At 48.5% G+C, this 12,806-nt stretch overlaps 1 protein-coding gene and 1 long non-coding RNA gene across 4 annotated transcripts in view; one reads left to right on the top strand and one right to left on the bottom strand.

Annotated features, from left to right (window-relative positions):
• CDH13 (cadherin 13) overlaps positions 1-12,806 on the bottom strand; it is a 1,087,951-nt gene that overhangs the window by 737,846 nt on the left and 337,299 nt on the right. The window lies entirely within an intron of this gene.
• Positions 93-2,291, top strand: LOC134969792 (uncharacterized). Its single transcript, XR_010189521.1, has 3 exons — positions 93-138; positions 644-837; positions 1,669-2,291. It is a non-coding gene; the product is annotated as an uncharacterized LOC134969792 (long non-coding RNA).

Raw genomic sequence — 12,806 nt, 5'->3', positions numbered from 1 at the left:
ATCACACACCCTGATGACGTGCCGCAGTTTCAGTCCCCGTTACTTGCTACTTATCATCTGTAACTGACCTTTTTTTCTTTTTTCTTTTTTGCAGTTGCGAAAAAAGCACAAGAGAGAATGCGGGGGCCGAAACATCAGGTAAGAGTAACTAGATATAAGATCCACACATTCACGGGTGACCACCAGGGGCGTAACCAGAACTTTGTGGGCCCCACAGCTACATTATGAAGGGGCCCCTCCCCTTGGCCTCTAGAGAGACACCTCTCTCCGCAGTGGTTATTCATTTTATGCCCCATAATATTGCCTTAGTTCAATGTATGCAATATACAGTAATAGTGCCCTATTGTATTGTATGCCCCTTAGTAGTGACCTAGTCCATGTTATGCCCCATAGAAGAGCCACTGATGAGTCCTCCTTTTCATGTCCAGGCAATTGGCCAAACCCAATTTCTTTCCCAGCAATTTCAGGAACTTGGTAGACAACTATATGAGCTGGGTTCAGGGGCCCCTAAGCCCCTGGGCCCTATAGCAATGGCACCATTGCACCCACTTTAATTACTCCCATGGGACCACTGAGGGCGGCTTAGTGGTTATCTTACCGGCTTATTACCCCTTCCTAACTAATTCTACTTTACATCACGCAGGGCAAGAGAAGAAAGAAGGTAAAAGAAAGAGAACAGTGAGCTTCGCGGAAAATCTAGAGCAAGTCCGCATCTATGAGGTTGATACTAACAAGAGATTGAGGCCTGTTCCTAAGAGAAAGAGAAGAATGAAGAGAAGATCCTGTTGCCGCCCCCGGTGAAGGATGTGCTGACCTCTGATATCTAGACCATTCCAGGTGGAGCCCTTATGGAGCACCCTGTAAATTAGTGCAATGGTGGGAATCACTATCAATCTGCATGTGCAGAGCGATGCTTAGATCCGGTGTCCAGTACTAAGTGGTTATCTTACCAGTGATAATGTATACAGGTTACTAGATATTATTACAATATTATTATTACTATTATCCAGTGGTAACAGAAGTATCTAGTCGGAGGCTCGGTGTATGTGTCCCAGCCTTTACCAGGAGCAGATTTATCATTAGGTGTAGTAGGACTGTGTCCATAGGATCTCTCCCGGCTCTATTCCCAGCGGAGGGCAGACAGTGTTACCACCACCTCTGTATAATACACTATATGTAATTACTACTGTTTATGTATATAGCACCACAGGTTTACACGGTGCTGTACAGAGAATATTTCTCCCTGTCCCACTGATGCTCACACTCTTAATGTGGGTACACACGGAACGATTAGAGGCATGATGTGGGCGTTCCCGGTCATTTGGAATGACACATCGTGTACATCGTTCCGTGTGTATGCCTGATACCGATGCGCGCACCAACGGGTCGCTAACGCCAGCCCTGGATATTTAGAAAATGCAAGAAGATCTGGGGCTGTTATTAGCAATGCCGCCACCGCACCGCCACCCCCACCTCCCGCGGCTGTTCATTTCTGCCGGCGTCAGCAAATGTGTATGTACTTGCCGATGCTGGCCCCCCGCCATGCACAATGTGTCGTTCAGTGACACATCGTGCCATGTGTATGGACCTTAAGTTCCCTAACAGAAAAGTGCACATACCGACACACTTATTACCCCTACCTAAATATTTCTCCTTTACATCACGCAGGGCAAGAGCAGAAGGAAAGAAAAAGAAAGGGGACAGTGACCTTTGTGGACAACATAGAGCAAGTCCGTGTATATGAGGTGGATACCAGCAAGAGACTGAGGCCTGTTCCAAAAAAAGAGAAAAGAATGAAGAGAAGATCCTGTTGCCGGACCCGCTGAAGGATGTGCTCACCACCGATATCTAGACCATTCCAGGTGGAGCCCTTATGGAGCACCATATAAATTAGTATAATGGTGGGACATCACTGTCATCTGCATGTGCAGAGCGATGCTTAGATCCGGTGACCGGGATCAGTATGGGATCGCCACGCCTTAGGTTTCTATTACCCTCCTTAAGCCTCTGCCTCCCGCCGTCATCCACTGCCGTGTGGCACATTGTGATCTTGGGTTGGAATGGAGGAGGGGGCCTAAAATATATTTCTGCACCTGGGCCCACCACTCACAAGTTCCGCCACTGCATATACTGCAATAACAACTTGTGCTACACAGAGCAGAATACAGTATTACTGGTAAGACTACCACTTAGCTCCTTTGTATTTTGCACTGCCTCAGTGATGAAAGATAAAGATGCTCTCCACTACTAATGAGATATTCAAGAGGTCTGCATGACTAGAGATATAATAGTATGATAAACTTGTTTTAGTAAAGGGTTGCCCAGATACTACAAATGGAGGATGCCCCCACCCCACCCCAACAGAAAACTCACAACACTTCTGCACTGCACCACCTATAACACTTCTGCGCTGCACCATCTACAACACTTCTGCACTGCACCACCTACAACACTTCTGCACTGCACCATCTACAACACTTCTGCACTGCACCATCTACAACACTTCTGCGCTGCACCATCTACAACACTTCTGCGCTGCACCATCTACAACACTTCTGCGCTGCACCATCTACAACACTTCTGCGCTTCACCATCTACAACACTTCTGCGCTGCCTCATCTACAACACTTCTGCGCTGCACCATCTACAACACTTCTACGCTGCACCATCTACAACACTTCTGCGCTGCACCATCTACAACACTTCTGCGCTGCACCATCTACAACACTACTGCGCTGCACCATCTACAACACTTCTGCGCTGCACCATCTACAACACTTCTGCGCTGCACCACCTATAGAACTTCTGCGCTGCACCACCTATAAATCTATAATTTCATCTCAGCAATTTTGGACAAGACAAGAAGGCACTAGATCGGGGACTGGACCACCACAAAATTGCTACATGGCAGGGTGAATAATGCACAAAAAGGTGGGTTCTAGTTAGACCCACCTGAACATAGGGGATCTGGGGTGAACCGAGCCACAACTCGGATCTCTCTCTCTGTCTGCCTCGGATCCCAAATCGAGGCAAAACCCTGAAGTCCCACGGTTGGATCTTGAGGTTTTGCCTCAGGCACCAGTCCCATTGAATTCAATGGGCTGACCGCTGATTGGCCGAGAGAGCAGTCTGTCACATCTCTCTTGCCCATAGAGTTCAATAGGCACAGCGTTAAAGTTACCAGCCGCCATCATCCCCCTGCACTGAGGACATCGCAGACACCCCCGCTGCCGACACCGCTGGCACTCCCACACAGTGGACACCGTCTGCTGGCACCACCGCTCAGTGGACTCCCGCAGCGCCCCACACAGCCGACACCCCCGCACAGAGGACACAGCCAGCACCCCTGCACTGCCGACACAGCCAGCACCCCTGCACTGCCGACACAGCCAGCGCCCCTGCACTGCCGACACAGCCAGCGCCCCGCACTGCCGACACAGCCAGCACCCCCACACTGCCGACACAGCCAGCACCCCCCACACTGCCGACACAGCCAGCACCCTCGCACTGCCAACACAGCCAGCAACCCAGCACAGAGGACACCGCTAGTACCCCTGCACTGTCGACACAGCCAGCACCCTCGCACAGAGGACACCGCCAACACCCCCAGCCTACCGACACCATCGGCACTCCCGCTCAGAGGACAACACCGCACCCCCGCACTGTCGACACCCACGCACTGTAGACATCACCGGCACACCCGCACAGAGGACACTGCCTGCAGCCCCTCACTGCTGACACAGCCAGCACCTCCGCACAGAGGACATGGCTGGCACCCTTGCATTGACGACACCACCAGCATCATCCTCCCCACAGACACCATCGGGTGCATTTACCATCGGGGGCCCCTCTCCTGCCTGCTGTCACAGCAAGCGCACTATTGGTGTATCCGACCCACACTGCCTGTAACCTGCACTGTATCTGACCCACATTGTATCCAGGCCACACATAGGTGTGCGCAGGGGGGGTGCCTGGTGCGCACAGCCACCCCGTAATGTCTGGCAATCCGATCTCACATGCCTGATGCAGCGATCGCCGAGCAGGCTGAATACTGTCCCCTCTGTGTTGCACCCTGTCAGGACTGTATTACTGACTGGACGCCTGGTTTAATCAAGGGTGCCACTGCCACCGGCTTTCAAACTCCCGACTCCACCTCAATGCACAAAAACAGCGTGATGTGACGTGATGACATCATGCTGCTCGCATGCCCACCCGTCACACGCCCACCTCCTTCTATTCTAGCCAATGCCAGCCACTGATGAGGATCAGCATGCAGCCAGCGTTCCTCTTAGGAAGACAAATTCAATACTGGCAGGCGGCCGGTAGCAGCATTGACACGTAACACGTTTTTCCAGCAGCAGCAGTAACTAGTCTGCGACTGTCAGTGTCAGTGAGTGACTGCAGCTTGCAGGGGAAAGAGAGGGGGAGCCAGACCAGGCTGAGGAGGAGCAGTGTAATTGCAGTGAGTGCCATCAGGAGTGTTTATTTGGTGCAAACCACAACATCTGACAATGTATCTGCTTTATTAGGATTGGTACAAGGGTGGATATTTTATATTACGCTGACTGTCAATAGATGGTGCTAGACACGCCCAAAAGGTGGTGCTAGACACACCCCTCCAACAGTGCACCCCCTAATAAAATGTGCTGCGCACGCCTATGAGGCCACACTGTATCTGACCCACACTGCCTGTAACCTGCACTGTATCTGACCCACCTCATGAAAGGTGACCCCAGTACCTCCTGCAAGGTGTCCCCAGTACCTCCTGAAAGGTGTCTCCAGTACCTCCTGAAAGGTGTCTCCACTACCTCCTGAAAGGTGTCTCCAGTACCTCCTGAAAGGTGGGACGCTCTACTTGTTTATCCCATTGAAAGCTAAGAAATCTATTTCCAGGAACTTGAGATATCCGCAGTCAAGCAAACTGCCCTCCCACCGGAAAATTATGAATATTAAGTCCACTCCACTACCCACCCCTCTCCAGCGTATTAAACACCCCCTACGCCCCTGGAAGTCATGTTCCGGGGCCCCTTAATTCAGCACAATGCCCCGTCTACAGTTTAGTGTTCTCCCTCCCGCCCCATCTCCCACCATCTGTGCAGTAAAGGAGTAATTAGCAGAAATTACTGCTCCAGGTCCTACATGCTGACGGAAGATAGAACACCCCCTACCACCCGCGGGACATCAAAGCTGCTGCTGATAGCACCCACAACCCCTACCGCTGGAGGATGGGTAGGGGGCCCAGTGCATTGCTGTTCCCAGGGGCCCACACTGCTGTTAAGACGGCCCTGACTGTATCCGACCCACACTGCCTGTAACATGCACTGTACCTGACCCACATTGTATCCAGGCCACACTGTATCTGACCTGCAGTTTTTATGGTTGGGGAGATTTTGGGGAACTGCTCAACAAAAAGGCTGATTGATCGGGGCTTTACAGTCATCAGTGGCCCAGAGCCCTCAGGAGGGAGGTCCAGATTGGGCACTGAGAACAGGTATGTGCTGGGGGCTGGTGCACTTGTGTTGAGGGCATCAATGTTTGCGGTTGCTATTTTACACATGGTTTAAGGCAGAGGTTCCCAAACGCAATCCTCAAGACACCCAACAGTCCAGGATTTAGGTATATCCAGGGCTCAGCACAGACGGTTAAATCAAATTGACTTAGGTGCTAATTAAGTCACCTGTGGCCAAGCACGGATATACTTAAAACCTGGACCGTTGGGTGCCTTGAGGAATGCGTTTGGTTTAGGGGTTTTCTCTTTGCTGTTTAACTACTACTACTTTAGTTTAGAGCACAGGTTCTCAAACTCGGTCCTCAGGGGCCCACACAGTGCATGTTTTGCAGGTCTCCTCACAGAATCGCAAGTGAAATAATTAGCTCCACCTGTGGATCTTTTAAAATGTGTCAGTGAATAATGAATACACCTGTGCACCTGCTGGGTGACCTGCAAAACATGCACTGTGTGGGGTCCTGAGGACCGAGTTTGAGAACCACTGGTTTAGAGCACAGGTTCTCAAACTCGGTCCTCAGGACCCCACACGGTCCATGTTTTGCAGGTCACCTGTAGATTTTTGAAATGTGACAGTTGCAGTGCAGCTGCTGGGTGACATGGAAAACGTGAACCATGTGGGGTCCTGAGGACCGAGTTTGAGAACCACTGGTTTAGAGCAATGATATTCCGCACGCGATTCTTAGTAAATTTCTGTGTTGTATTGTTTTCTAGTGGAACTCTGGAAGCGCTTGTGAGCTGGTCTGATTGGTTATTGCTAATACATTACTAATCTGCAATACATTGTTACACAGGAATAACTGCCGTGAGTTTGTGCCGCTGCTCTGCTGCTTACTGTAGCCAGCCGGCCTCTGGCCTATGTTGGTGAACAATATTGTGAGCTGTGAGGTGGTCAAAAGTGACTGGAAATGACTGGAAATAAATGTTATTGGGGTTAATAATGCGATGGGAACAAAAAAAGGTCCAAATTATGTGATTGTAGCCGTTTTTATCAATTTTTGGAAAAAAATACAGATCCGAAACTAAAACACGTGAGGGCGGTTTTGGCAAAACCAAATCCAGATCCATAACACAAAGGAAATATAGAGCCAAAACCAAAACACGGGGGACGGCGCACATCTCAAGTTCTTACGTGGACTATCGCAATCTATTAAAAAAAAACAAAAAAAACATGAAATGTATATTTTATCCAATTAGAGATACTGGGGGTAATTCAGACCTGACCGCTGTTGTGTGCGTTTTCGCACCGCGGGCGATCAGATCTGAACTGCGCATGCGTATGGGCCGGCGCGTCGGACGACTGCATTGCCCATCTGTGTCTAGTGATGAATGGTGCGAAAAAAGCAATCGCACGGGCGATCGCAAGGGGATTGACAGGAGGTGTCCGTTTGTGGGTGTCAACTGACCGTTTTACAGGAGTGTCCGAAAAAAACTCAGGCGGGCTCAGGCGTTTGGAGGGAGGGTGCCTGACGTCAGCTCCGGCCCCGATCATCAGACAACTGATGTTTGTGCAGCTCTGCTACAAATGCGATCGCACACCAGCACAGCACTTTACCCCTCCCCCTGTAGACGGCGACTATCTGTTCGCAGGGCTGCAAAAAACGCACCCTTGCGATCAGGTCTGAATTAGCCACCACAAATTCAATCACAAGCAATAAAACACAGAACATCTAGCAGTCCAGGTTGTAGTCACTTGTTCCTACTTTAACCACTTAACTGACGATTTTTCCCTTCAAAACCGTACGTAACATTATATTTTTGTAAAATGTAATATAGTTTAAAAAGTATTTTTTTTATATTTAAATATTATGCTATGCACATCTGCAGAACGGATCTCCTCGGATCTCCTCGTCAAAAACTGGCGGACTCAGTGGCATGTGATCTGACCATGTATGTTCAACCCCCTCCAAATCTACCACTGCTCCCAGTTCTCCTAAGGTAGAGGCAGCTTATAAACATAAACACGTATGGTCCATTGAGCTCTCATTGGGTAAAAGAACCTGGAAGCTTAAGGGTCAGCCTGGGAGACAATAGCGCACATCAGTGCTCAACTACATAGTGCAAATGAAATAAAAATATGCGGGTATTTGGCGCCCTACTGTGCGTTCCTTCTCCAAGGTGAGGGGAGGCGGACAGAGGTTACTATATCCTTTGTGATCTGTGTTACTGCAGCATATGTTTTATTACATCATCTCCTCACTGACACCCCTTCATTATGTAATTGCTGGTATTATACACAGCTGTATATATAATTAGGCATGTTAGTATTACAGTACCCGACGCATCGTAATTTCTGGTATTCGCTGGATAAATGAGTATCTATCATACACCTGCTAGAAAAACAAAAATATGGAACATGTAAATGAAACCTTTTTGCCGGCACAGGTCTCCATATCCCTACATGTCAGATATACCGGGATGCGGTCAGGATGCCGCCGGACGGAATCCCGGCGGTCGAAATACCGACGCCGGAATCCCGACCGCCACAATCCCGACCGCCACAATCCCGACATATTCTCCCTCCGTGGGTGTCCACGACACCCATAGAGGGAGAATATAATAGTGTGCCGAGCGTAGCGAGGCACCGTGCCCGCAGCGTGGCGAGCGAAGCGAGCCCGCAAGGGGCTTCGTTCCGCTCACCACCCCTGTCGGGATTGTGTGGTCGGGATTCCGGCATCGGTATTTCGACCGCCGGGATTCCGACCGGCGGCATTTAGTACTGATCCCGATATACCCTGATACTAGATTATGTCACCCAATAATACAGTAATAACCACTGTCAGCGATTATATGTAGCAATCACAGAGATTATATGTCACATACATTCATTGCACCAAATCATCAGTATCGGGTAATGCCATCAGGAACATCATTTATCCAGGGCCGGTTCTACACCTTATGGCGCCCAGGGCGAAAGTTTCCTGTGGCGCCCCCCCCCCCTCCCCCCAACGGTAAAATAGAGGGGCGTGGCTTCTTCATAGGGAAGGGGCATGGCCACAGTTATCCCCCTGTAGCTGTACCTCCAGTAGCTGTACCCCCAGCAGCTGTGCCCCCTGCAGCTGTGCCCCCAGTAGATTTGCCCCCAGTAGATGTGTCCTCAGCAGCTTTGCCCCCTGTAGCAGTGCCCCCATAGCAGTGCCCCTAGTAGTTGTGCCCCCTGTAGATTTGCCCCCTGTAGTAGTGCCCCCAGTAGCTGTGGCCCCAGTTGATTTGCTCACAGTAGCTGCCCCCCCCCCCGTAGCAGTGCCCTCTGTAGTTGTGCCCCTAGTAGTTGTGCCCCCTGTAGATTTGCCCCCTGTAGTAGTGCCCCCAGTAGCTGAGGCCCCAGTTGATTTGCTCCCAGTAGCTGCCCCCCCCCGTAGCAGTGCCCTCTGTACTTGTGCCCCTAGTAGTTGTGCCCCCTGTAGTAGCGCCGCTTGCAAACAAGAAAAACAAACAAAAAAAACAATACATACCAGCCCTGCTCCTGCGTCCAGACCGCTGCTGCTGCTGTCTCTGGCCGCTGCTGGTTCCTCTCTATGGGAGAGACGTCATGACGTCTCTCCCATTAGCAGCGCCGCACTGACACTAGGTGTCAATTATGACCTCTAGCGTCAGTCAGCAACTCCGGCTGCATTAAACGCCCACACAGCCCACAGTGCCTGCTGCAGCCAGGGAGAGGGGGTCAGGAGTAGCGGCTCTTGCCACGGCAGCGGCGGCGCCCTAGGGGTAGCGGCGCCCCGGGCAAAAAGCCTGCTTGCCCGTGGCAAGAGCCGCTACTGCATTTATCATGACTTGATGGAACGTGAGCACACAGCAGGTCAGGATGTGAGTAGTTGTACATTTCATATATGCTCAGACTTGTTTCTTTCATTTAATCCTTAATTGCACAAAATGTTTTCAGTCAATCAATGAAACACGTGCAGAGAAACGTTACCTTCTTACGCAGCACATGATGGGCCGCTGCTCGGTTGGGCTCAGATAAACTACACAATGTGCTGGAGAACAAGAAATTCGGGGAAATGTAATAGGGTCCGAGTTTGCGGTGGTCCGAAATTTCAGCCGAGATGGCCAGTAATTTTAAAGTGGCAATCATTTACAAGGGAAAACTAAGTTGGTTTTGCCTAGTAAATGATTGCTGCTTTAAAAATACAGCTGAAATCCCGGACCACCGCAAACTCTGACCCGATTACATTTCCCTGCATGTGTCCGCTTCTATGGAAAGAGCAAGCAGTGACTGATTAGTACGACGAGCACTAGCATTTGATTACAGCTAAGCACATCAATCACTTGTAGGGTCCACAACACAATATTTTAAATAGAAATATCCTATATAATAAAAGGCTAAGGCTGCTCCTCACCTCTATGGAGGGAATTCAAGTGTTTTTATATATATACACTGTGTGTATATATATATGTTACCAGCCTGTAATTGATATACCACTCTTGGGTGTGCGGTCGCGCTCTGATATACGCCCGCCTTGGTATATGTTGTGGTGTGTATATCAGAGCATGACCACACACCCGAGAGTGATATATCTATCTTATAAAATGGCCCCTGTTGTGACAACATAGTTCCATGTGGAGGTAATGTTGGGTGACACGGATGTGTGGCTGACGTGGCTGCTCAGGGAATAGACCATCACTGTACAAGTCCTGTGTGATGAGGGCTGATGGGATATCATGTGAGTTATGTGGTAAATGTGGCATTTTGGGAAATGTTTCTGTCAGACATATCAGTGATAGTGAGGCAGTGATGTGCTGCTGCCCTGTGTCTGTGTGAGACCCGGCACTGGTTACACTGGTGGAGTGATACAGCTGTGGCTGTGTGATGAGGTCCAAATGGCAGTTGGAAGTAGATCAGGCCTGAGGTGTGCGGTTTTGGGAAATGTGATCTAATGTGTCCAATCATGTGTGTGAAATCTGTCTTAATATACCACACCATGTTATATATATATATATATATATATACACACACATTATATAAACATATATATATATATATATACACACATATATATATATATATATATATATATATACCGGTATATATATGTGTGTGTGTGTGTGTGTGTGTGTGTGTGTGTGTGTGTGTGTGTGTGTGTGTGTGTGTGTGTGTATGTATGTGTATATGTGTGAATAATATTGGAGATGAGCTGTGATTCAGAGAGATCTTGAGTCACTAAGTTGAGGATCTAAACCAGCAATGACTGGGCAGATGTGTGGTAATGCTGCAGGAAGTAAACACTAATTAATGTTCGGTCAGGTACCCCCAACGGCTGCCAAGACTCCTGGCCAATTGCAATAAACATTGCCGCACAGCCAAGGAGTCCCCATCCCCTTTAACTATTTCACCCATCCTCAGTGTTACCTATATTATAAGCACATTAATGCATTACTTATACAGTCCCCCTGATACCCCTACATTATACAGCGGTACAGTACTGTATACATACAGGGCTTCATGTACAGTTACACAAACATCTAGTTAAAGGGTGCAAGTTATCACCTGGAAAACCCATATGGCTACGGTGGGGGGGGGGGGGGGGTATATCTGTTCCCTAGCCCCTGCATTTATAGGGATCACATAAATACTTTTCAGATTTATCTTTACACTGTGATTTCAGCTGAACTTCGTTGCTCCAGCACTCGCAAAGCTATCTCGCTGAGGAACATGATTGCAGCTTCATGAGAGATTCAGGGCGGGATGTACTAAAGGGAAAATGCGATAAAACACCTGTTTTTGAGGGTTTAACTTTTATCGCATTTTTGTATGTACAAAAACCCCACCACCATTCAAAGATGGGATTCTTATCGCCGGCCGCCGCAACCCGCCGCAGACGCCTCCCCCCCGGTATACCTTCCTCCAGGAAGCCTGGATCCGGAAGGTCCGGAAGGTAATCTCCTCCTCACCCTAGCAACGTAGCCGGAGGTCCTTCCGGCTTCAGGGCGGAGGAGGAGGTGCCGAGGACAGCAGGGGAGCGGGTGAAGAGCCTGGGGAGGTGATGGAGACCACCTCACAGGTATTGCGGGGGGCCTCCATCACCGCATTGCGATATTGATTGCATATGTTAGGACATATGCGATCAACATCGCTGTGATAGGCGGTGAGGGGGGCGATGTATGTTGACACATCCCGCCCTCAGCGGTATATTTATTAATTTCATAATGACTGAAGGGTTAAATCTCCTCTGTCAGTGTGCATTGTGTAAATATTGTTTCTTTTTCTTTTGCCTTGGATTTAGCTTGCATTGCATAAAATGAATATAGCTCCACCCATAGTTTGTTGGGAACTGTGTGAAATCACCACCCCTAGATGAAGTACTAGGCTGTATCCTACATCCCCCCCCATGTAGCCTGTTTTATCCCTCCTATGCAGTAAAGTTAAACCAATAAAGTATTTACTTTTGCCTACCCCTCCCTGGACATTCCAATCCCTCCCTAGACAATGATGCCTTATATACCATTGTTATGAACAATAAACGCAGAGTGATTCTTAATTACATGGTGTCGTGTATAATCTGTAATTTTAAGGATTGCTCTCACTGACGTCAGTGGCCATCAAATCGAGGGGTACAAGAAGAGGCTGATATCCTTTCAAGTGGGGGCTCAGTCCTGGATTCAGTTGATCGCCCCCGAATCGGTAAGATAGAGAATTCATTGTCTGTCTTTTCCGTAAGGGATTGCGTTCAAACACTGAATTTGAACTCGCTCCGTGTTCCGGGAACACGTGACAAGGTAATATTTAAGTCCGGGACTTAATATTACGTAGTTTTATGTAAAGCCATAAAACAGGTATCAGGGATACCATATAATCTTTAATGTCTGGGACTTAAAGATACGTCTGAGAAAAGCGCAATTCTCCAAAGACGTTAGTATCTGGGATACTTAAAAAATAGACCTGGGGTCTATACGTAACGTAGAAAATACCCCGATTTGATCGCCTATATTCTTGTATGCTTGTAGTGTGATAAGTTCTTATGTTTGGTCCAGACGGCTGGTAAGTTTTCGTCTGCCAGATATCTTTACTCAAAACACTTTTCTTGCTTCCTGTTTAAAACGCTGTATTTTTTCTGACATCTTGTACGAAGGTAAGCGTACCCGTCAAAAGATTTCATGTTCTCATTATACAGATAATATTGTGATATTGTCAATGACTAATTAACTGGTGTTAACTAATGCATGCATAGAAAGTTTTTGTAAATTGCATAGAAAGTCTTTTTGTTGTGAAGTTGTATAGAAGGTTTTTTTTTAAACTGCATTTTTGTTGTGATATTGCATAGACAGTTGTTATAAGTTGTTGTAGAAATTGCGTAGAAAG

This window comes from Pseudophryne corroboree, chromosome 11 (genome assembly GCF_028390025.1).
Source record: "Pseudophryne corroboree isolate aPseCor3 chromosome 11, aPseCor3.hap2, whole genome shotgun sequence".
Lineage (NCBI taxonomy): Eukaryota > Metazoa > Chordata > Amphibia > Anura > Myobatrachidae > Pseudophryne > Pseudophryne corroboree.
This window is presented reverse-complemented; position numbering and strand designations above follow the sequence as displayed.